General features: G+C 36.8%; 1 protein-coding gene across 5 annotated transcripts in view; it reads left to right on the forward strand.

Annotated features, from left to right (window-relative positions):
• Window positions 1–21,661, forward strand: part of LOC5577066 (RING finger protein nhl-1) — a 191,440-nt gene that overhangs the window by 68,459 nt on the left and 101,320 nt on the right. The window contains exon 3 of one of the 5 annotated variants that reach the window (XM_021840652.1): window positions 17,593–17,653. The exons of the other annotated variants lie outside the window; for them this stretch is intronic. The gene's annotated coding sequence lies outside the window, so the exon portion shown is untranslated. The remainder of the gene's footprint in view (window positions 1–17,592; window positions 17,654–21,661) is intronic. 5 annotated transcript variants of the gene reach the window in all.

The following is a 21,661-nucleotide window of genomic DNA, read 5'->3' on the forward strand; positions in this document are numbered from 1 at the left end:
GGTCTGTCCACCACTATACACTGGAGACGATTTATTTTTTCTTTCAATTGTCAGCTTGAATCCTCCTTCCCTTATTTCTTATTGTTGCCTGTTCATCACCGGAACCGCTTGGATGCCTTCCAGCTAAATGATGGCACGTGGAGCGGTTCACATCATTTGCTCCATTACTTGTCATAAAAGGCATAAAAGTCCCACTTGGCAGCTCCCTCTCTGGTATAATACTAATAATTTACATAGAATATCAAAAGTTGAATCATTGGAACAAATTTCAAATAAAATTATTGATAATTTTCGACAAAAATCGTTGCAATCTTCTATTGGCACGATAAAAACATTATATATTTAGGTTAAGTAAATTTAATGCGTTTTTTCTCTCTTATAAGCAGGTGAAATCGACTCACCTCTGAAAAATATGTTGTTAACAAAATGTTACTAAACGCCTAATCTAGTTTAACAAAATTAGGATGTTAGTGTTGCCTAACACAGAAAACCTATTTATAAAAATGGATGTTATGTTCGGGGCCTTCCTTAGCCGAGTGGTTAGAGTCCGCGGCTGCAAAGCAAAGCTATGCTGAAGGTGCCTGGGTTCGATTCCTGGTCGGTCCAGGATCTTTTCATAATGGAAATTTCCTTGACTTCCCTGGGCATAGAGTATCATCGTACTTGCCACACGATATACGAATGCGAAAATGGCAACTTTGGCAAAGAAAGCTCTCACACGCTATGTCTGAACCAGACGATTATAAAAATCAAATGTACATCGGATTTTTTCTCGCTAGAGATCAGTATTTGATCTACATTTTCATAATCGGAAAGTTTTAGAATATTCTATCGGTGATTTTTTTTTTCATACATTTTGTATGGGCTGAAATGCGCCGAAAAACGAGGTTTTCATGGGTTTTAGTATGAAAAATAGCGGAAAAGTGTAAAAAATCAAAATTTCACCGATAGAATATTTTAAAACCTTCCGATTATAAAAATATGGATCCAATACTGATCTCTAGCGAGAAAAAATCCTATGTACATTCGATTTTTATAATCGTCTGGTTCAGACATAGCGTGTCTCAGTTAATAACTGTGGAAGTGCTCATAAGAACACTAAGCTGAAGAGCAGGCTCTGTCCCAGTGAGGACGTTAATGCCGAGAAGAAGAAGAATGTTCGAAATGATACTAATAAATATATTAAAAAAACAAACTTTGAGCGATATTCGATGACTACTTTTTCTCATATGGGACAATAATACTTTCACGAACAGATTATGTCCTCTCCTTGCAGCGATTCGATGAAGCTTCTGGGTCGATGTTTGTTCGGCAACAACATCGAACAGCCACACCGACCATACGTAAGGGAAAGGGGTGTAGGAAGGCATATCGGACCAGAAGCCAGACTGACAGCAAATCGATTCGATCCATCTTCTTAATTGTTATCATTGTCAACACGAGTATCTACCGAAATCCGCATCTTTGTGGTCGACGACGACGACGTCTCCCTTGTTGGCGATTATCGATACGAATGGCAATATGGAGCGTGCGATTACACATGCATGAGCAGGGATTAAATGGATGGGTTTTGATTTATGGTGAATAAAGTCGCAATTGCATTAAAGCATTAAAGCATGGCTGGAGTTGTGATTTAACTTTGAATATTGAATTTATATGTATAGTATCGGACAGATGAAATGTACCAAAGCTGTTTTCCCATACAAAATGATCAGCTTCAGATAGCTGTATCTCCGCTGTATCTCAACCAATTCTCAGCGAACGAACGTCCTTCAACTTTGTTTTCTTTTTTTTTTTTAAATAATCATTATCATTGTGTCTCCGTAACCGTATCTAAAATTTCGTTAACCGCTTCGTTTCGCTAATGATCCCACTATGTCATACCCATTGGCACACCGAATTCGTGTGAAGGTCACAGCTCAGCTCACGCATCTTACCGTTGTTTATTATCCCACATTTTTTCGTGAATTCTTCACGAGGACACCAGCATTTGTACGTTGTCGTGATTTAATTTATCTTGTGTGTGATTTATTGTTTTCGCTATTATTGCTTATTATTATTCTGCGATTATTATGTAGAGCTCTCGTGTTTGACGAGAACTTTCCTCGATTTCAGATTGTTCTACGGAACTGCGATTGAAGTTTTTTTTAATTCTTTTATTAGCATAATTTCAAAACATTAAAATAAATGCTTATATCCAGGTGTTGGTGATTTTTCGAAAACTCGTACAGAGAATACAGTAAGTTTTCGGAGAATTCCTTCAAAAATATTCATAGTGTAGTATTTCAAATATTTTTTTCAAAGGGTACAGCTGAGACTGTTCCAGGGATTCTGCCAAGGTATCCCAAAGGGACTCTTCAGGGAACTAGCATGTTTTCTAGATAGTTTCCAGAAATTCCTCCAGGAATACCTCCGGAGAGTCCTCCGAGAATTACTCCTCAGATTTCTCTCAGAGTTTCACTAGTAATTTCATCAACGATTCCTCCAGTAAACACTCTGCAATTTCTGCAGAAAATTCCTTCAATGGATTCTCCAGACAACAGTCTTCTTCAGAGTTTCTCTATGGATTTTTCAGGAATTGTTGGAGGGCTTCATTCAAAAATTTCTCCAAGGATATTACCAGATATTATTTCCGGAAATTAATTCGAATCTCCTCAAAGAATTCCTCTAAATCTGTATATGTTTTTAGAACATGATAGGGGCTTTCCAGAAACCACGTAGTCGTTTTTTCATAATTCCTCCAAGATTTTTTTTCTGCAATTTTACTAGGGATTCCTCCATGAATTCTTGTGGGAGTTTGATCTAGGAATTTGCTCAGAAATCACTCCAAAAGCTCCTTCAAGGAGTTCAACGAATTTCTTTAGGAACATTTCAACAGGAAACGATTCAATTTTTTTTTTTCGAAAGCTCCTACAGTGAAAACAGTAAATTTTTCAAGGAATTTCTTCAAAAATTTCACGATGAAATATTTCAGATATTTTCGAAAAGGGAACACCTGATTGAGAGATTTTTTTCGGATTCATCCAGCAGACACTCCACAATTTCTTCAGAAAATTACTTCAATGATTTTTCCAGAGAGTTTCGCAATGTATGTTTTCAGGAATTCTACTAGGGCTTCCTTCAAAAATGTCTCCGAGGATTTTACCAGATACTCTTTAAAGAGTTCAACTTGAATCTCGCCATATAATTCCACTTCAAATATCGTCAAATATTCTTTAAGGAATTCAACTTGAATCTCGCCATATAATTTCACTGAAAATTAAATGAACAGTGGTCTTTTGCCAAGCCACCAGTGATAACTTCAGTAATCCCACCAATAACCTCTGGAACTCCAATAGAATTTTTTCTAGCAATATTATCATGGGTTCTTCCAGAAATCACACCTGGAATTCTTTTAGAAATTCCACAAGAATGCCTCTATTATTTCTACAAGTAATTTCTTAAGGAGTTCTGCCAGTAATTTCTCCAGTAATTTCGCCAGGAATGTCGCCAAAAGTTGCTCGACAAAAAATACCAGTAGTTCTTTGAGAAATTCTTTCAAGAAAACTGCCAGAAATTTCTCCAGGGATTCCGCAAGGTATTCTTCCAGGAAGTCACTTAAGGATTCCTACAGCAAATTACATAAGGATTCCACTATCAATTGTATGAAGAAAGTCTACCAGGTATTCCGCTCACAGTTCCACCAGAGATTCCTTAAGATATTTTAAAGGAAATTCGCCAAGTTTGCTTCAGTAATTCTTAAAAGGATTGGTCCAGTTATTTAACCTGGGATTGTGTCAAGAATTCCATTAGTGATTTTTTTTTTAAATTCTACCATAGCTTCCACAGGAGTTCCACCAAAGATTTCATCAGGAATTTTTCCATTGAATCTTTTGAGAATTCCACCTCACGCTATGTCTGAACCAGACGATTATAAAAATCAAATGTACATCGGATTTTTTCTCGCTAGAGATCAGTATTTGATCCACATTTTCATAATCGGAAAGTTTTAGAATATTCATTCGGTGATTTTTTTTTTTCATACATTTTGTATGGGCTGAAATGCGCCGAAAAACGAGGTTTTCATGGGTTTTAGTATGAAAAATAGCTGAAAAGTGTAAAAAATCAAAATTTCACCGATAGAATATTTTAAAACCTTCCGATTATAAAAATATGGATCCAATACTGATCTCTAGCGAGAAAAAATCCTATGTACATTCGATTTTTATAATCGTCTGGTTCAGACATAGCGTGCACCTGGCATTGCTTCAGAAATAGTACCAGAGAGTCCTCCAGTAATGCAGCAAGTGATTCCTTCGGAAATTTAATCAAAAATGCTCTATCCTAGTGGGAACGTTATGCCAAGAAGAAGAAGAAGACGAACCCGATTCTCTATTAAATGTTACACTTAAAAGATTCTGCCAGGAAATCTTCAAGCTGTTACTTCTATGATCCTGTAGATGTTTCAGAGTTCCTGAGATTCCTTCAAAAAGAGCTCAAAAGTTTCTACAAAGAACTACTTTTGAAATTCCCATATTAATTCTTCGGGATTTTTTCAAGTTAATGTATTTGTTCAGGAAGACTTCACGAAATTTCTCCAGGAATTCCTTCTGGGTGTCATACAGTTCCTTTAGAAGTTTCTTCAGAAAATCCGTCTGGAATTCTTTTAAAAAATTCTCGTGAGATTTTTAAAGAATTCCTCCTGTGATTTCTCTGGGCATAACTTTATGATTTCTTCAGGTATTCTTTTTTTATGGGATTTTTTCCATAAGGAACACAGACTTAGAATTCCCTTCTGGCATTTCTCCAAGAATTACTCCTTGGATTCTTCCAGGATTTCATCCAAGAATTTTCCAAGGTATTTCGATAATGTTTTAAAATATTTTTGAAGTGCTATTTCCAGGAACTTTTCTAGATATAAAGACAACGTATTCTGAAAGAGTACTGAGGAAATTCTTCCAGAAATCCGCACATATATTTTTATACAAATTTCTCTGGGAAGTCTGTCAGAAATTGCTTCAACAATACCTTTGAGATTGCTTCTCTTGGAAAAAATCTTAGAGGAATTATACAGATATTCTTGGATGATTCCGTGCAGTTATTCTGGAGGTGAAAACTGAATAAAGAGCGATCAGTGCACGGATGTTTGAATGATTTATTGTATAACTCCTGCAGAAATCCTCAGATGAATCGATGACGGAAGTCTTTGGAGATCCTTTGGAAGATTTTTTTCTGATAAAAACCTGTAAGAATCTTGAAGAAACTCACTAAGAAATCATTGTAAAAAATAATTAACAACACTGAACAAAATTTTCTCGAGAAATACATAAACTCATGAGAAATTCTTCAAGCTATTACTTCTATGATCATTTCAGAAGTTTCTTCTTTGATTTCGAAAAAAAAATCCAAAAAATCTGAAAATTCTTTGAAAAAATGTTGATAAAAGCCTGGAAACACTGAGAAATCGTTGGAAAAAATATGAACAACAGTGAACAAACATTTCTTTAAAAAATACATGACGAATTCCGTTGAAAACTCTCTATATGAGTCCCTTGATGAATTTTCCAAACAATCACTTTTTAGACAATTACAACAAGAATTTATGTAGTCATCGTTAAGAAATTTCATGTAGTCATCGTTGAAAATTTTCAGAGAAAATAATGAATACATCACTAGAGGAATTCTTAGCAGTATCTCTGAAGGATCTTCTGTAGGCAAATTCAAAAGTGATTTCTTGGAAAGAGTTTTGCAGCACTCTCCTGAAATTTTGTGGAGATATTCAATGAGATCTCTAGTTAAAGCTACCGGAGCAATTGATGAAGAAACTCGCGCAGGAATCCATGAAGGAGTGCTCTAAAAAAACCATAGAGGTTTTTCTAGATGAAACTTTCAAATGGTCTTCGGAAAATTCTCACATCACGCCCTTTTGGAACTGGTTTTGAAACATTTCGGGATGGCCAAATTAAGTCGTCCATGACGTGATGCTTTTATAAATCGTGATATAAAAACACAAAACTTGAGATGTCATAACATACAAGCGTATGAAGTTCTGAATGTAATGTCTACCATTTCTTTCTGAAAAGGATTCCAGGTGCCCTTGTGTCCAAGACGACCAAACTTATGAAAAAAAAAATCAAATTTCCATTATTAAATCTCATATAATTCGTTAAGCTGAAAGAATAATAATCGGTTTAAAAATGCCGCTCATTAAGGTCTGTGATTTTTTTTTTTTTTTGAACATTATGTTAGTTTTCGGATGTTAGGAAATTCCAGATCTCTATATCGCTTCTCTACAAAGTTATAGCTTCTTTACCGTGTCGATTGGCCAAAAAGGATGGAAGGAAATCGAGAATTTGATTAGAGAACGGTAAAGAATTCAATAATTGAAATATTTTTGAAAAAAAAAAACGTTTGTCTCGAATGAACCCTACCGGGGTTCCGCCACAGAACGGGTAACGGGATTCTGCAGTGAAATCGGCCCACCTGAAAGCAAAGTCCGTCACGACAACAGAAATAATAAACCATAGAAGAATAATGGCACTGGTGTTCTCTTTTTTCTCGCTCAGAAACATGTTGGGTGCATAAGGGCCAAACTGCATACACTTTCGCATTGACATTTATAGCCCCGCCTATCTCCACCAGCAAAAGATGTTTCTACTGCGACGCCAGCGACATACTTCTTCTAGGGTTTATTACTTCTATTGTCACGACCCCACAATCACATCATCAACACAAACGACGCCAAACAGAGCTAAATTCAATTCGCTTTTGTAGTGTTCTAGAGGGTTGCCTGTTCTAAATGTTATGCAGAATAAAACAAAACCGTATAACAGTTTTAGTGATTTGTACCAGATCTGTTCGAAGAAAAGTGGTGGAGATGCAAATTTTAGTTTGATCTATTTATAAATAGTGACAGATTCAGAATAGACCGCGACCGCGGTTGGATTGTTTTGCCTCTCCTGCAACCGCAATGTTGTCAAAAACAGAGAGAGTCGCACCGACCCAGCCTTAAAATTCAATGAAATAAGCCAAATTTGGGTTTTTTTTTTTCGAGTTTACCTAATGTTGAGTTGTTTTAACGCACTGTGGAGACTTCAAAATTAACGCTGGGTAGATTTGTTTTACACTGAGTTGTTTTTTTCGTTGTTAAATGAAAACTACCTAATGTTAGTTATATACCAGTTAACCCAAATTTGTGTTATCCCACGAAAGAACCGAATTTCGTCAAAAGAAGTCAATATTGGGTTGATTTGTGGCTCCGAGTTAAGCAATAAATGGATGTAAACAGACAAAAAATCCGATTTTTTTGTAATATGTAATCTGGTTTTGCTTTATTTATCTAAGCAGAATCAAATGTGAGTTTTTGTCATGCAAAACCATAGACAATGTTCAATACACCACGTACGCAAAAACACACATACACACTTCCAGGGCACGATTCACAAATATGTGAATTTCAGGAATAACATTGCACGATCAGCTGCCTTCAGGGACCACTCGAAAGCTGCTGAGACATCAGCTCATCTCACGTCACGTACGTTGACGACTTGTTTGGGAAATGGTGGTCCGTGTCATTTCCCTTCCGTGTGGAAGGTGCTTACCATCAACCCTAGTATATTCTGAGAGTATGATATACCCTAGGTGAAATATTGTTGCGCTTTATCTGTAAAATCTTCCTCGAATTTCATTAGCAAAGCATGCTGCATAAGATTTTACTTCCTATGAACTAGAAATCATTTCAGTAGGTAGATCATTTAATCATACACTGATATGTATTCAAATTGAACAAACTCTGTTTGGGTGCACAGGGGACAGGTTTATGCTGTGAGGAGTCGAAACATATCCTTTTTTGCGGTTGGCACGTCGAATTGTACGCGCTTTTCCACGTTGGAATGTATACCTAACATACACCCATGGGGTTACGTTCTCGAGAAAGTGACGACATGATTTGTAGCTCTGCTGTGTTTTGGTAATTCGGTTGCCCCATTATTTTATCGTTGTAATATGATAACTTGTTTTTAGGGGTGCAAGATACTAAAAATGGAACGATGTACTTTGATCATCATTTCTTTCGAAGATCGTAGTTCAAAGTAAATTTCGGTCAATAGTTGAATTTTGAACTTGATGGGACATATTTTTACAGATAATATTTGTTTATGAACTTCAGTTCAGTTAGGATTGTAGATCTGAAGGCCTATTTTTTAATAAGTTGTACTTCGATAACCTTAGATACGAGAAGAACTTTGATATCCTTAGATACGCATCGAAACAGAAGCTGATACTTTCCTTTAACTTTTTTTCTACTGGGATCACATAACTCTTCCAAAAGAACTCCAAAGAAACTCTTCCCATGCATATAAATTGAAAACATATATACATGTTTTACATACAAAGCTCATCCCCGTATGCTGCAATGTAGGCTGCGCGTCCCAGGAGAAAAATGAAATCCATATGACGGATTCCATGTCAAATCGGTCAGTCACTGAACTCGACCATCTTCGATTTGGATTAAATTTTGCACATGTTTTTGGTATGGTAGAATAAGTGTCTTCCATAGAAAAATTGATCATTTTGACTCAAGCTTAACTTTTGAAAATGGCCTATAATTTTTTACATGCAACTTATGAAAATGGCCTATTTTAATATTTTTTGCAATAAACTCGATATAATTCGAAAATGGCTAGTTCTAGAGAAATTATTCATATATTCATTATGGCTTGCAATCATTTCAAGATGCTTACTGTATCATCAAAACGTATTTATTTTGAAAAAAAATCAAAATTTTGAAAATCTACCAAAAGTTGTTCATAGAAAAAAAAAATATTTAAAATTTCTCCATCATGAAACTTTGTCCCAAACATCTCTGTACTATCAAGATTCTATGGTGAAAATTTAAAAAATATTAAAAATGAGGTTTTTGTGTAATTTAAAATTCAAGTTTTATTTTTGATTTTTCTATGAAAATAAATGAAATATTTTTTCAGTGTATATTTTTTTCTCATGTCCAAACGGTTCACTACAACTTCTTCATAGAACATTTTTCTCTAAAATCAACAGTTTCGGAGTTAGGTTTTTTCAAATAAGTTGAATGTAAACAATTATAGGCCATTTTCGAAAGTTAAGCTTGAGTCAAAATGATCATTTTTTCTATGGAAAACACTTATTCTACCATACCAAAAACATGTGCAAAAATTAATCCAAATCGAAGACTATCGAGCACGATTTTTATTTTTTTCGACTCATTCTGGATGGAATTCGTCATATGTTTGTATATGTTTTGGAAGGTCTCGATGTCACCCTGTGGGATGCAATGTCACTTTTCATCACCAAATAAAATTCGCTTTTTCCGAACAAATCCTCTTCATGATAGGCTTATAATAATAGGCAAAAATTGGTCTATGCACATTTCTGGATTGAACGAGTTGCATGATTATAATTTATTTCGAATTGAAGTTATATGTCTCAGTACAAACTGCTTATAGTGTTCAGTAACTTGTTCGGACAAGAAGACATGAAGACAAGCAAATTTGTGAATTTAAAAAGTCTACGTCGTAAATTTTTTAAGTGTATTCTGCCAAATGTTTTATTCTGTCTCGCAACATAGCTCTTGCCTCACAGGTTTCTTCTTTCCTAAGTATTTTTAAGCGGATTGAATGCTCCGAGGACTGCTTGTCAATTTTCATTATTATCGTTATCGATGTGGAAAAAATGCGCATAATGAACAATGAACTTGATAAAATCCTTTGTTCGGGTGATGGAGTGGAATGGTGCTCAGTATCTGCTTCGATTCGTTCTAGGTGGCGCCTTTTTCTGTTTAAGCTGGAACGATGAAATTGACAATCCTCTGGAACTTGATGTTAACAGGATTTAGGGACATCGCCGAAGCTCGATTCGATGGGAATTCCGCCGTCTTTAAACTTTTCACTTTTTATATCAATGAATGCTGTCAGATAAATGGAAAGTTTGACAGCTTTAGAACTGCGATTTGCTATAAGGCTAAACTGGACTTGGAACCAACGATGCAGCAAATTTATTTCGACACTACGGCTCAAAAGGCTTTCCATATTTTTCGAAATATTGAATTCAAGAAGAAGTTAATATCTATGTTGCGTGGATGGAAGTTTTTCCAATAGAACCGATCGTTCGTTATTGGATTTAAAAATAATGACACGGTTTTCGTGTAATATATAAACTAAACCAGCAATGATGCCAACCATCTTGTCAGTGCATTCTTATTGATTGATGACTTCTTCAAGTACCATATCCCACCGAGCAACCTCTCGTGCGGTCAATGCTCCTCAACGCCATCCTCGACCCGGTTTCCCACCGAGAGAGAGCGTTCTTTCTCCCACACACCCACACATTAGGCCATGGCCATGTCTAAAACGTTTGACGTCCATTATTAGCGAATCACTTGCGAAAAACAACATCCGCTCTTGAGTTCCCCCATGCCACAAAGCAGAGACAACCACCACCAATTCCACGGGCAAAAAGAAATCAAAACCAATAACCGTATTTCCTGCTTCGGCGGATCAGCGAAAAAGTCGTTGGTATTGGCGCGCGGTCATTTACGAACCGGGTCCGTATAAGTTGCGGCAGCATCTCGCTCACCCCCTCAGAGGCACTAGATGATGCTTCCACGAAAATCACTGGCCATGGGCGTAGCCAGACGTTGGCAGAGGGGAGGCCATTGCACCCTGGACTGGAAAAACACAGGAACGATTATAAAGGTTCAATATTTGAGATTTTCGAAAGTTTTTCGTTAGGGATCAAAAAACAATGCCCTTCGCTAGCGTTCCATACAAAAAAAAATGCTACTAGAGAGGTTAATGTGGCTCAGTTATTGATTAAACAGAAAGTTAACAAAGAGAGTCTCTTAATATTAGATAGATCATTTTGAATGTTACACGAGATTTTCAATATTCATATTCATATAAAATTGTGTCTTGTTGAACTTTCTGAACAATTCGTGAAGTTTAAATTGAATCCAGACTTCGGCTTCCTTTCTCCTTCACCGAATAAAGAAATTTTGGCCACGAAAATTGAGAGACCAAATAAAGAACGCGACAAATTTCAAACCCAAAAAAACTTAATTTGTAAAAGTTGTTTTGTTGGTATTCATACAATTTTTATTCAATCATAAACTGCATAAAAACTAAAAAATAGATTTAATCAAAACTATGTTATTTGACTTGTACCCCTTTACTTCTAACCCGCTCAACTTACGCTGTTACGTTAATGTTAATTGCGTCTTTAATGATTTCTTGACGAATTTATGGAGTTCTTCAAACTTTAATTTTCCGTTAGAAATTTAGCATCCTGCAAGAAATTTCTTCGAAGCACAAGGATTTGCTTATTTCAAGCATTCTTACAAAGAACTACCGTTCTAGCAAAGGACTTAGGCAGCATTCATTTATTACGTAACGCTAAAATTGAAATTTTTTGACCCCCTACCCCCCCTCCGTAACGCTTTTTGTATGAGAAATGTCCAATTTTTGTATGAACCGTAACAATTGAGCCGCCTTATAGTGATTCTTCCAAATATACGTCTTAATTGGCACCATTGAAATAATTCTTTGTAGGGTAGAAGCACCGGTTTTAGCCATATACCAGTTCTAGCCATAGTGGATTTTATACCGTTTTACATAAACAATCAACATGAACCCTTTTGTTCTCAATAGATCGCATTCACATGATAGAGATACATTCATTTTCTCGTCTGAATAGTCCCAAAACATAAGAAAAAAATTAATTGTCCTTAGAATTTTAACTCCTTTACACCTAATTTGGCCAGGGTATTCCTAATTTGGCCACTCTCATGAGAAAGCAATGTAATTGGCCCAGGCTTGGGAACAGTGACCACAATTCACCACAGTTCATCGATTCTGCCAGTCAACCAAAACACAAAGCAGCAGCAGCATCAATACCATCAGGCGTTGCGCTGCCAACTGTTCACACACTGCTTGACTGTTTTTGTCTGTCCACTATGACCGTTTTCGGGCTGCCATTCCAAGGTGAATGATTGAAAAAAATGTTAAATAATTCAATCGCTAATATTTCACTTGTGTTTTCTACTAATTATAATCTATTAGCGCTAACAGCAAGAGCACACTCATTCCTTTGCGATACATATAAACAAGTTCAATTTCATGCTGCCTTTATCGAGCAAAAATGCAAAACTCCGAAAACCGGAAAAATCGTGTCACCACTGTGCTCGAGTCATTTCGCATTCGGGTTTGAAAAAACGTTGCGAAGAAGAAGATTACAGTTTTGAAGAGCCGTGACATATTTTTGCTTTGAACGGTCATGGTTTGCTTTGGATTTTGATGGTCGTGTAGAAAAATGTGAATGTCGAGGTGGTAAATGTTGGCTACAGTACTTTTCCCATCCGTGAATTGGCCAATTTAGGAACCGAAGTTAAATCTCTGGCCAAAACTGGTTCTGGTGGCCTGTAATGACCAAAAATATTTTCAAAGCGACAAAATGGTTTTAGCTCAGTTTCGATATTTAACTATGTACGTTAAATATGGATATATATATATATATATATATATATATATATATATATATATATATATATATATATATATATATATATATATATATATATATATATATATATATATATATATATATATATATATATATATATATATATATATATATATATATATATATATGGATAAAAAGCTTGCATTTGATGTATTTTTAGTATAAATACAGCTTACCATATAATGTTTATTGACAATCTCTCTTAAACTGGTCAAAACTGGTACTTTTACCCTTCTGTTGAATTTTTTTTTTCCTTGCATTTTCTTTGTCAAACTTTGTAAGAAGTTTAACCTGATATCGCTTGTAAGGTATTCCAGATATTCATTTAATTATTTATTCTACTTTTTTCTTGGACTCTATGAATAAATTCATAATCTTCTCAAGGAACCTTCCATAAAATCCTTTTCCCGACGTTTTCCCTAGAAATCTATGATGAAATGCACTCTTAGACTAATTAAAATAAAGTGAACTCTCTTAAAGATGTTTTGAACAATTCCATCAACATTATTTACGAATCATACAGGATTCATTCGAGGATTTTCTTAAGCATTCGATCAGGCATTGTTTTAGGCAAGAATTTCCCTCTTAAACTAACTTCTCTAAGGATTGTTCAAAGTCATTTGCCTTAAGCAGTTTTTAAATCCTGAGATTTTTTCCAGAAATATCTTTCGAGCTTTTTCGAAGAAGTTTGCAAAATACCTTTGTTAACTGCAATATGTGAATATGAGAACTTCTCTACCATAGTTTTTCTAGTTTTCTCGAATAATTCTAGGAATTACTCTGAGTATTAAATGTACTTATGGCCATTACCGTAGACATTTATTGTGGCAATTAATCGAGATTCCATCTAATATTGTTCAAACTTAAAAAAGCCCCCCGACACTTCTTATAAATGATTCGGAAGCTTTCAGTTCTTCTTAGAGAATTTAACCACAAGTTCAGTGTTGGACAATTCATTAGCTACTTTTTCGATTTACCATATAAAATGATCAACTTTGATAGTCTACACTGGTAGAAATCAGAATCCGAAAAGAAGATTATGGCTCATGATATTATGATTCCAGTGTGTTTTCATCTTATGCAAATACATCATGATTTGGAATCATGATATCATGAGTCAGATTGCCGTAACGTAACACAAGCGTTACGTTTCTGTTGCTGATTGTTGCTGACAGATCGCTGTTTTAGACGGCCAAAACCTCTTGTATTACATTCGTCCAAATATCAATAATCAATATCAATATTACACAATAAATCGGGTTGCCTTATGAAACCAAAATTTAATATCAAAAAATGTTTTCGCGGAAACCTGGAATCAAACCAAAGACCTTGCAATCGATAGGTCCGTGCGTACACCATGCGCCTATAGACGCCTTAACCCCTCTACAGGCAGCTTGATTTTTTACCGCTAAAAAAATATTTAAATCGTCGTGACTTTTTTGTTTCTCGATATTTTTGCACCATTTTTTCACAAGTTCTCAAAAAACTCTTCTTGTTTTAGAATCTGTGTCAAAATTGATCATTGTTCTAAAATTCCTTGGGGGACCGACGCGTTAACCATAACCCACGGGAATTTCTCAGGCTACAGATTTTTTATCGTACCGTCGTTGGGGGTGACAATGGGTCAAAAAGGGATATGTGCGATTTATTTTTTGAACAACTATCGCAATTTAACTCCAATAAACTTCAAATTTGGTGTGTATGTACTTTGATGGTACATTAACAACTGTTCAAAAAATTAAAGACAAATATTTATTCACAGCGGCACCACAGGTGAATGAAAAATGACCCAATCTCACCCCATAGAGGAAGTGACATTGGGTCACTGTAATTGAAATAACTTGTTTTTGAGAATATGATTTCCAAATCATTCACAACTTAATAATATTGACAAAAAACGATGCAAACAAGACAAAAAGATATCTAAGATGTTTCACAAGTATGATAAACCCACTTAAAAGAAAGATTATACTGAAAATTGAAGAGCTATGAGAAAAAATATGTAAACCCAACATTTATCGTCAAGTTTACATAAATTTTCTTGTGAAAATTTTCCCTCAAATTGTCTTCAAAGTCTCATCCCCATTGCTATAAAGCCCATTCAGTTTCCCCAAAGGTGTACTGAAACAGTGATTATTTTAATCCTTCGCAAATAGTTAAATTTCGGTGCGACATTCCACGATCAATAAATTACAGGCAGAATCCAGTATTTCAGCGATCCAACTCATTTGTACTTCCGTGAGATGTTTCTATAATATGAAAACACTGATAAATAATCAAATTTAAAAAAAAAAAACACCCTTTTGATAAAAATTTACGATGTTGCTGCGCACGAATCACAGTTGCTGGTTTGAGAAGTTGTCAAAGTGCGTTGTATTGTTATTCAATGCACGGAATATTCGGGTAGACTTGTTTGATGTTTCAGAGATGCTGTATTTAGAAAGAATAAACACAACTTAATGAAAAAAGAGAACATCCGGCACGTAAAATGTCAAAAAAGTGGACTTGGAATTTTATTTACTATCGTTCTTGCTTGACCCAATCTCACCCCCATTTTCAATGTTTTAGACATCGTACCAAAAAAAATGATTTTTTTGTGGGAAAATCAAACAGATTCCGGAAAATACCAGTGATGTGTAATGAAAAGACTTTCAACATTCTACTAATACAACGATAGAGGCTAGAGAACATGCGTGCTACTTTTTAAGGATATATGTTGTAAATTTTATTTAGTTTCAATATGCAAGTTTATTGATGTAGTAAACAAAAACGACTTTTTTTAAAAAATGTATATTGTTATGAATTATGTGTTATAATATGTTCCCTAACATATGTATAATTAATTTTAGTAATATCAGCGTTATTAACTGAAATATTTCACAAAGCATATTTTTCCGTTTTGACCCAATCTCACCCCCTAGACCCATTGTCACCCCCATCGACGGTATTCGAATATTCACTCCTCGGAATGATACATTAATGCGAGTATTTTGTGAGAAAATGAAGCAATTTGGTGCAGCCGTCTTTGAGTAATGAGTATTTGTGTTTCTGGTACCACGCTGGACAAATAAAAATCTTAAAACTCTAAAAACCTCATATCGTAATTTTTAGATTTCTCCAAGAATCGATTTGTATGATTTTTTCAGAGTAGCTCCTTATTACCTAGCATTGTATAGTACACCTTCTTTTTTGATAAATTTACCAAAAACAAAATGGCCGCCAGAGATATTTTATATGGAGAATGTCCGCACCCCCAAGAAACATCGGAATATCTTCAAAACTAGATCACCAATGATTTATATCGACACGGATTCGTAAACAAGAAGAGTTTTTCGAGATCTTGTGAAAAAATGGTACAAAAATATCGAGAAACAAAAAAGTTACCACGATTTAAATATTTTTTTTTGCGGTAAAAATGAAGCTGCCAGGTAGAGGGGTTAATGATGCTAAAGCGATACATAAAGCGATCGTATTGCAACAACCGCAATAAGGCAAAATATATTCATTTCAATAGTCTAGTTTACAGAGCGTATGAATATGAATCATAGAGGTTTGGAGTATCCGACAGAGTATTTTGGAATAATTTGTAATACATTTTGACTTCTTCGGATTTTATCTAGATAAGTTAAAACTGATCTAGATCCACGTTGTCATTTAGTAGCAGCGTACTAGCAAAAAAACTTTCTTCTGTAAAGTAAATTGAGACATTTTGATATTTCTTCAGAAGACATCTATTCTCTATCATTGACTTGGATGGCGCTTCATGACAGTTTTCATAAAACTGCTAAAAAAACCGGTTTTGATCATTTTTCGTACAAAAAAACTGTTTAAAATATTCAGTCATCATATATTAAAGCTTGATAGAAACAAAGTAAATTTACATTAAAAAAAATCTCAGATTTTATGGTTCTTTAAGTAAAAAGAATCCAAAAACAGTGTTTTACACAATCTTAGATAACACATGAAGCAGCAGATGACGGCAGTTAATTTTTTATCTACGACTAGTCAAAAACATTGGCTGAATTGTCCCGTTCCAAAAATACCCACATTGTATGGATTAAAAGTGATTACCACAAACCGGAATTCGCCATCTTGGATTCCAAAATGGCGTCAGACATCGATTTCCTTCATCTTCTCATCGGTCCCGTTCCAAAAATACCCATATTGCATGGGTTGACAGTTATTTTCACAAACCGGATGTGGCCAGATTATGGTATACGTCATCCCTATTGATACCCTTGAGAAGAACCACGGACAAACGCCACCTCTTTGTAAAAATTCTTGAGAACAAACGAAAAGCTTTGTTACGCTTGTAATTCTTTTTAAGCTCAAAATTCGAACTTACGCTCCCTTTTCTAACCCTCCAAATTTCAACTTGCGCTCCCTCTTTTTACGCTCCAATTGTTTGTTGTGTTTGATTGGTTAACCCCCCTTTTGGAAATCCCGGCTCCACCCATGTCGCTGCCGCTGCTGGGAATCGTCGTGCCGCGTGAGTTATGCCCGTGCCGCCGGGAATGGCGCTTATTTTTAGAACGGGAGAAAAAACAGCGGCAGCGTGCAAAAACCAAAGCCGATATTTTCCTCATGAGGATGCCAACGTATTCTGAATGGTCGGCTCGGCACAACCACAACCATAAGGGTCTATTTTTACGAAACGTGTGCGCGCCTTTGAGTGTTTTTTTTTATTTGTGTCACGAAGAGGAGAACCTACTGTACGCGGAATGTCATGGTGGTGACCGTTCGGTGCGTGTGGCCGACATTCGGATATTTTGCGTCGATCGTTCAAATCCCTAGCGAAAGTGTAGGTGCTGATCGATGTGGGTGGAAAGTAGAAAAAGTGCGAAATTTCCCTTTTGGTCTGGGACCGATGACGTACGATGTTGATCGTTCGTTTTGGAAAACAGGATAGAGGCCTTAGCCGAATGACAAATGAGGGAAGTGGATTAAAAAAGCAAATGAATCATAAAATTGCTCAAAAACTCAAACAATGAAGATACAGTACTAATGTATAACAACTACAAATAATTATTCTAATAGTATTTTTTTTTCTTTTTTTCACAGGTAAGCTCTCAACACCAGACAACAACGAATAACATGTTTCATCAGCACAATGCAATTTGTGGTAATTTTCATTTAATTATTATTTTTTGTATTCAATGCAGAGAAGCACAACCAGAAAACTCGCTAGTTCTTAATATGAATAACGGTATCCTAGTTGGACTCGATTAGCACGACACGGAAACCTTAGGCAATTGTTCGACTACTCCACGAATGTCATTTTTTTTTTTTTGAACGCCAGTTCCACAAATGACAATTTTTCCCTTATGTTATATCCCCGATTAACCGATATACCCGAAAAGTGACGCAGTTCAAAAAGATGCATGATTTGGCATGATTTCAATTCTTATATCAATACGTTCATGTCTTCCTATGAAGAATTTTCAAATTTACTTATCATGAGATAACATCTTTCGCTGGATTCGAATCGGTTTCGAACACTTTCAAATTATCCACACCTTACACCCATTCCACCCACCTCGACAGGTGTATCGTTCTCCCGTCGTAGTACTTCATCCTCTGTAATTCATCTAACGACTGTCAATCGCGCACACACAGCGCCATGGCTTCACCATGAGAGATCATTCACTCGCATCCGGGAAAAACCCAACCAACGTTAGTAGATCACCCGAATAACCAGCACCACTACATTACTCCCGAGTAGGTACCGTATATTCGAGCGAAATTGATCACCGAGTCAAACGATTTTCGTTCTTACTAATAGAGTAGCAATATCAATGTAACTGTTGATGTAGGGCGAAGGTTTACACTGATGTTTGAGGGCTATTTGTTATTGCTTCAAAGCTGGAAATATTAGTGAGTAGTTTATAAGGGGGTCATAGCAAATATTTCAATTATCATCTTATAACTCAGTGGACTCTTGAGTCCTTCTGTCCCGATTTCAACTTTTCAGCTTTTAGGCTATTCAGGCCTCTGAAATTAGAGAAACGATTATGGATCTAATATGAATTAAAGGGGCTCCGCGGATACGAAACAAAGCCATTCTGAAGGTGTCTGGGTTCAATTCCCAGACGGTTCAGGATCTTTCCTTAATGGAAATTGGCTTGACTGCCCTTGGCATAGAGTATCATCGTACCTGCCACATATACGAATACGAAAAAGGCAACTTTCAAGTAACTGTCAAGTTTTCGCGTAATTGCGATTCCAATTACTTGGTGAACACTTATTAAATGAAACTGATTACAGAAACCTGAATCTTCAGGACCTTCTGTTATTCTCAACCCGCTGTGGTAATGAACTATAGGCTCTCTTTACGCTTATGCGTTTTGCAGTGTCCTTTTTAGGGCGCTGTTCGAATCCTTTGTGGTATGGAGCTACATGCTCCTAATTCGCTTATGCGATTTTCCCCCTTCAAGGGACCACACTCCTATTTCCTCCCATATTTCCCTCCCCTTTCCTCTCCCATCGGGTAGATGATGAAATAGGCTCAAATATGGCGATGACACAAATCTCCCAAATGGCGGGGAACGTGCCTCTGGAGCCAGCCTTCTGATACCTGATACACTATTAATCCGGCCTCGATTAGTAGTGTTTGAGTCGCTTCGGCATCAAGTTTATCATTTCCATACGCAGAAAAAAATTGTCGATTCAACCTTTAACCGACCTCACCATACGCTCCCACGACTCTGATGAGTGATATGCCATCGACCTTGGCAGAAGCGTTTCAGATCAATTGGTAGTTTTTTTTTTGGATTGACTACCACTCCCAAAGTCAAAAACCACATGAGTCGCGGATCTACTACATATAGTTCTTTTGTAGTTACTCTATGAGCGTAGCCCTTCTAAATACGCTTGAATTTGCCTGTCGAGTTCTTTCTTCAGTGTCCGATTTTCGTCCATCCTACGCTGCAGACTTAGCATCCTTCTGACAGCCATTGGATAGCCATCTGGAAGCTCATCTGTTCTAATATCTGCAGAGCTCGTTGCTCCTCGCTTCAACGACGGGGTGAGAACCCAATTCTTAAGATCTTCCGTTGCGAAATATATATTAATTGTTTCCTTCATTGCGTTCCCATTATAACTCTCCCGAGACTACCGTGGGAACCCCTGAAGAGTTTGGGAATTGCTGTACTCACTGATACAGCTACCGGTTCATCTTCTTCATTGCTTTGGCCCACACGGCTGCTCCTGCACTACCGTGTGGCCAGAAACTCGCAGCGAGGGGTTGGTGATGGCGGATTGGCTGCATTCAGCGGGCGTAGCTGATGAACATCCGGCGAACAGGCGTCTTCCTTCATTGACGAGATCGGCACGGCCCAGGACGAGAACGGAATAACCGTGCCGAGAAGGGAACCTCCTTTACGGTTAAGGCCGAAGGCCTGAGGTGTCCGTCGGATGACGGACGAGGACCAATCCTTTGCTGTTAGGCTCGGAAGCCATCTTGACTTTCGAGCCACCGTGTGTTGACCGTTTTAATAAACGGATACGAGGTCCTAAATTGGATTAATATTTTCCGTCAGGGTGGTCAATACGGTAATTCCGACCTAATTACCTGAACGGAGGCAGGCGAACATCCCAATTCCGAGTTTTTACAGCGACTGGATGTCTCTCTTGTCCTTCTCGAACTTTCAAAGGTAGTGCTAGCTTAAGGTTATTGATGCCAATTACCAGACGAGGCACAGCGTCATGATATCCGTCAATCGGTATTCCACGAAGATGGGTGTAGTACTCTCTCATTCGTTGTATCGGCAGAGTTTGTATGGGTAAGCTCAATGATGGAACAGTTCCAACGTATCGCATCCAGTATGGTTTTTCGTTCTTATTCCTGTTATCTCTACAGCGGTTTTGCAGGGCTTCTTCTCATCACACGTAACGTTGCCTGTCCATTTTAAGCAAAGTGGATGTACATATCCGTCAATCCCTAATTGGTTCGCCAAGCTGGTTTCTAGCATTGCAATGCATTATACATTATTAGACCAGAGTAGGCAATCGTCACCGACAAATGGAAAAAGTCGGCGACGAAACTAAAAGAAGAATCGTCATCGTAACTCAACCAGCGTTGGATGACGATTTGCCGCAGAGATCCGGTAATATAGGCTCAACGTCATGACGAACAAATAAGCTTCCTTTGTTACGGGCAAATTTTCGTTCGGGAGCACTTAGCCGACGAAATATATGAACCGTGTCTTCGACAGATTGAAGAGGTTTTTGAAAAAAAAAATCATACAAAAATAAAATAACAAAATGCGAATGGAATTGAACACACGATCTCTGAATCGTCAGCTCCATGCGTTTACCAACAAAGCTATTGTAGAAACATGAAGTGAGCGGGTTCACTTGCCAATACAAGCTATTATGTGATGGTATTCGTCGTTTGGTGCGTGACAACAGTAGAAGCATTAACCTAAGAATGCTAATGTCGCTGGTGTTCGTGTTACCAACATCTAGTTTGCCACGAACTGACAGCGTGAGTACCGGGCATCAAATTGTCAAATTAATTATAAAAACCAAAACAACGACATGGTATTGAACAAACAATGAAAAACCATAATCTAAGGCAATAATAATTTAAATCAGTTTGGTGACAACAATATGTTTGTAGCAACCGAATATGCAATAAACGCCTTTTTCTTGTGAGTAAGGATAGCACACGGAATGAAGAAATATTTGCTCGTTGACGATATTTGATTGAAGTCGTGCACTCTTTCGTCAATGACGAGACGATGACCTGCCAGAGTTATTATACTAGATGACAATGTTTTTTTTTATTTCGGTGACGAATCTGACGATTGTCTGCCCTATTATTATCAATGCATTGTGAGCGACGACCCTTCATCTAAGAAGGCAAGCGTGTCGATGCTCCCTGTTGGCCCATGGCCCACGGAATGATGCGAAGTTAATGTATCGAGGCCTTTTGGTGCGTCATCACAAAATGGATTCTTCCAAAATCATTAACATATTGTTATGATAGTATTGGTTTTTGCAACATCGATAAAATATAACTGCTTATCACCTGATTTGATGGATAATTTATGCGAAGAAAAATGCTTCAGGTGGTATTTCAATATTTAATCAACACTTTCAGATACAGCATTATCAGTTTAGCGACAAT

Source organism: Aedes aegypti, chromosome 2 (genome assembly GCF_002204515.2).
Source record: "Aedes aegypti strain LVP_AGWG chromosome 2, AaegL5.0 Primary Assembly, whole genome shotgun sequence".
In the NCBI taxonomy this organism is placed as follows: Eukaryota; Metazoa; Arthropoda; class Insecta; order Diptera; family Culicidae; genus Aedes; species Aedes aegypti.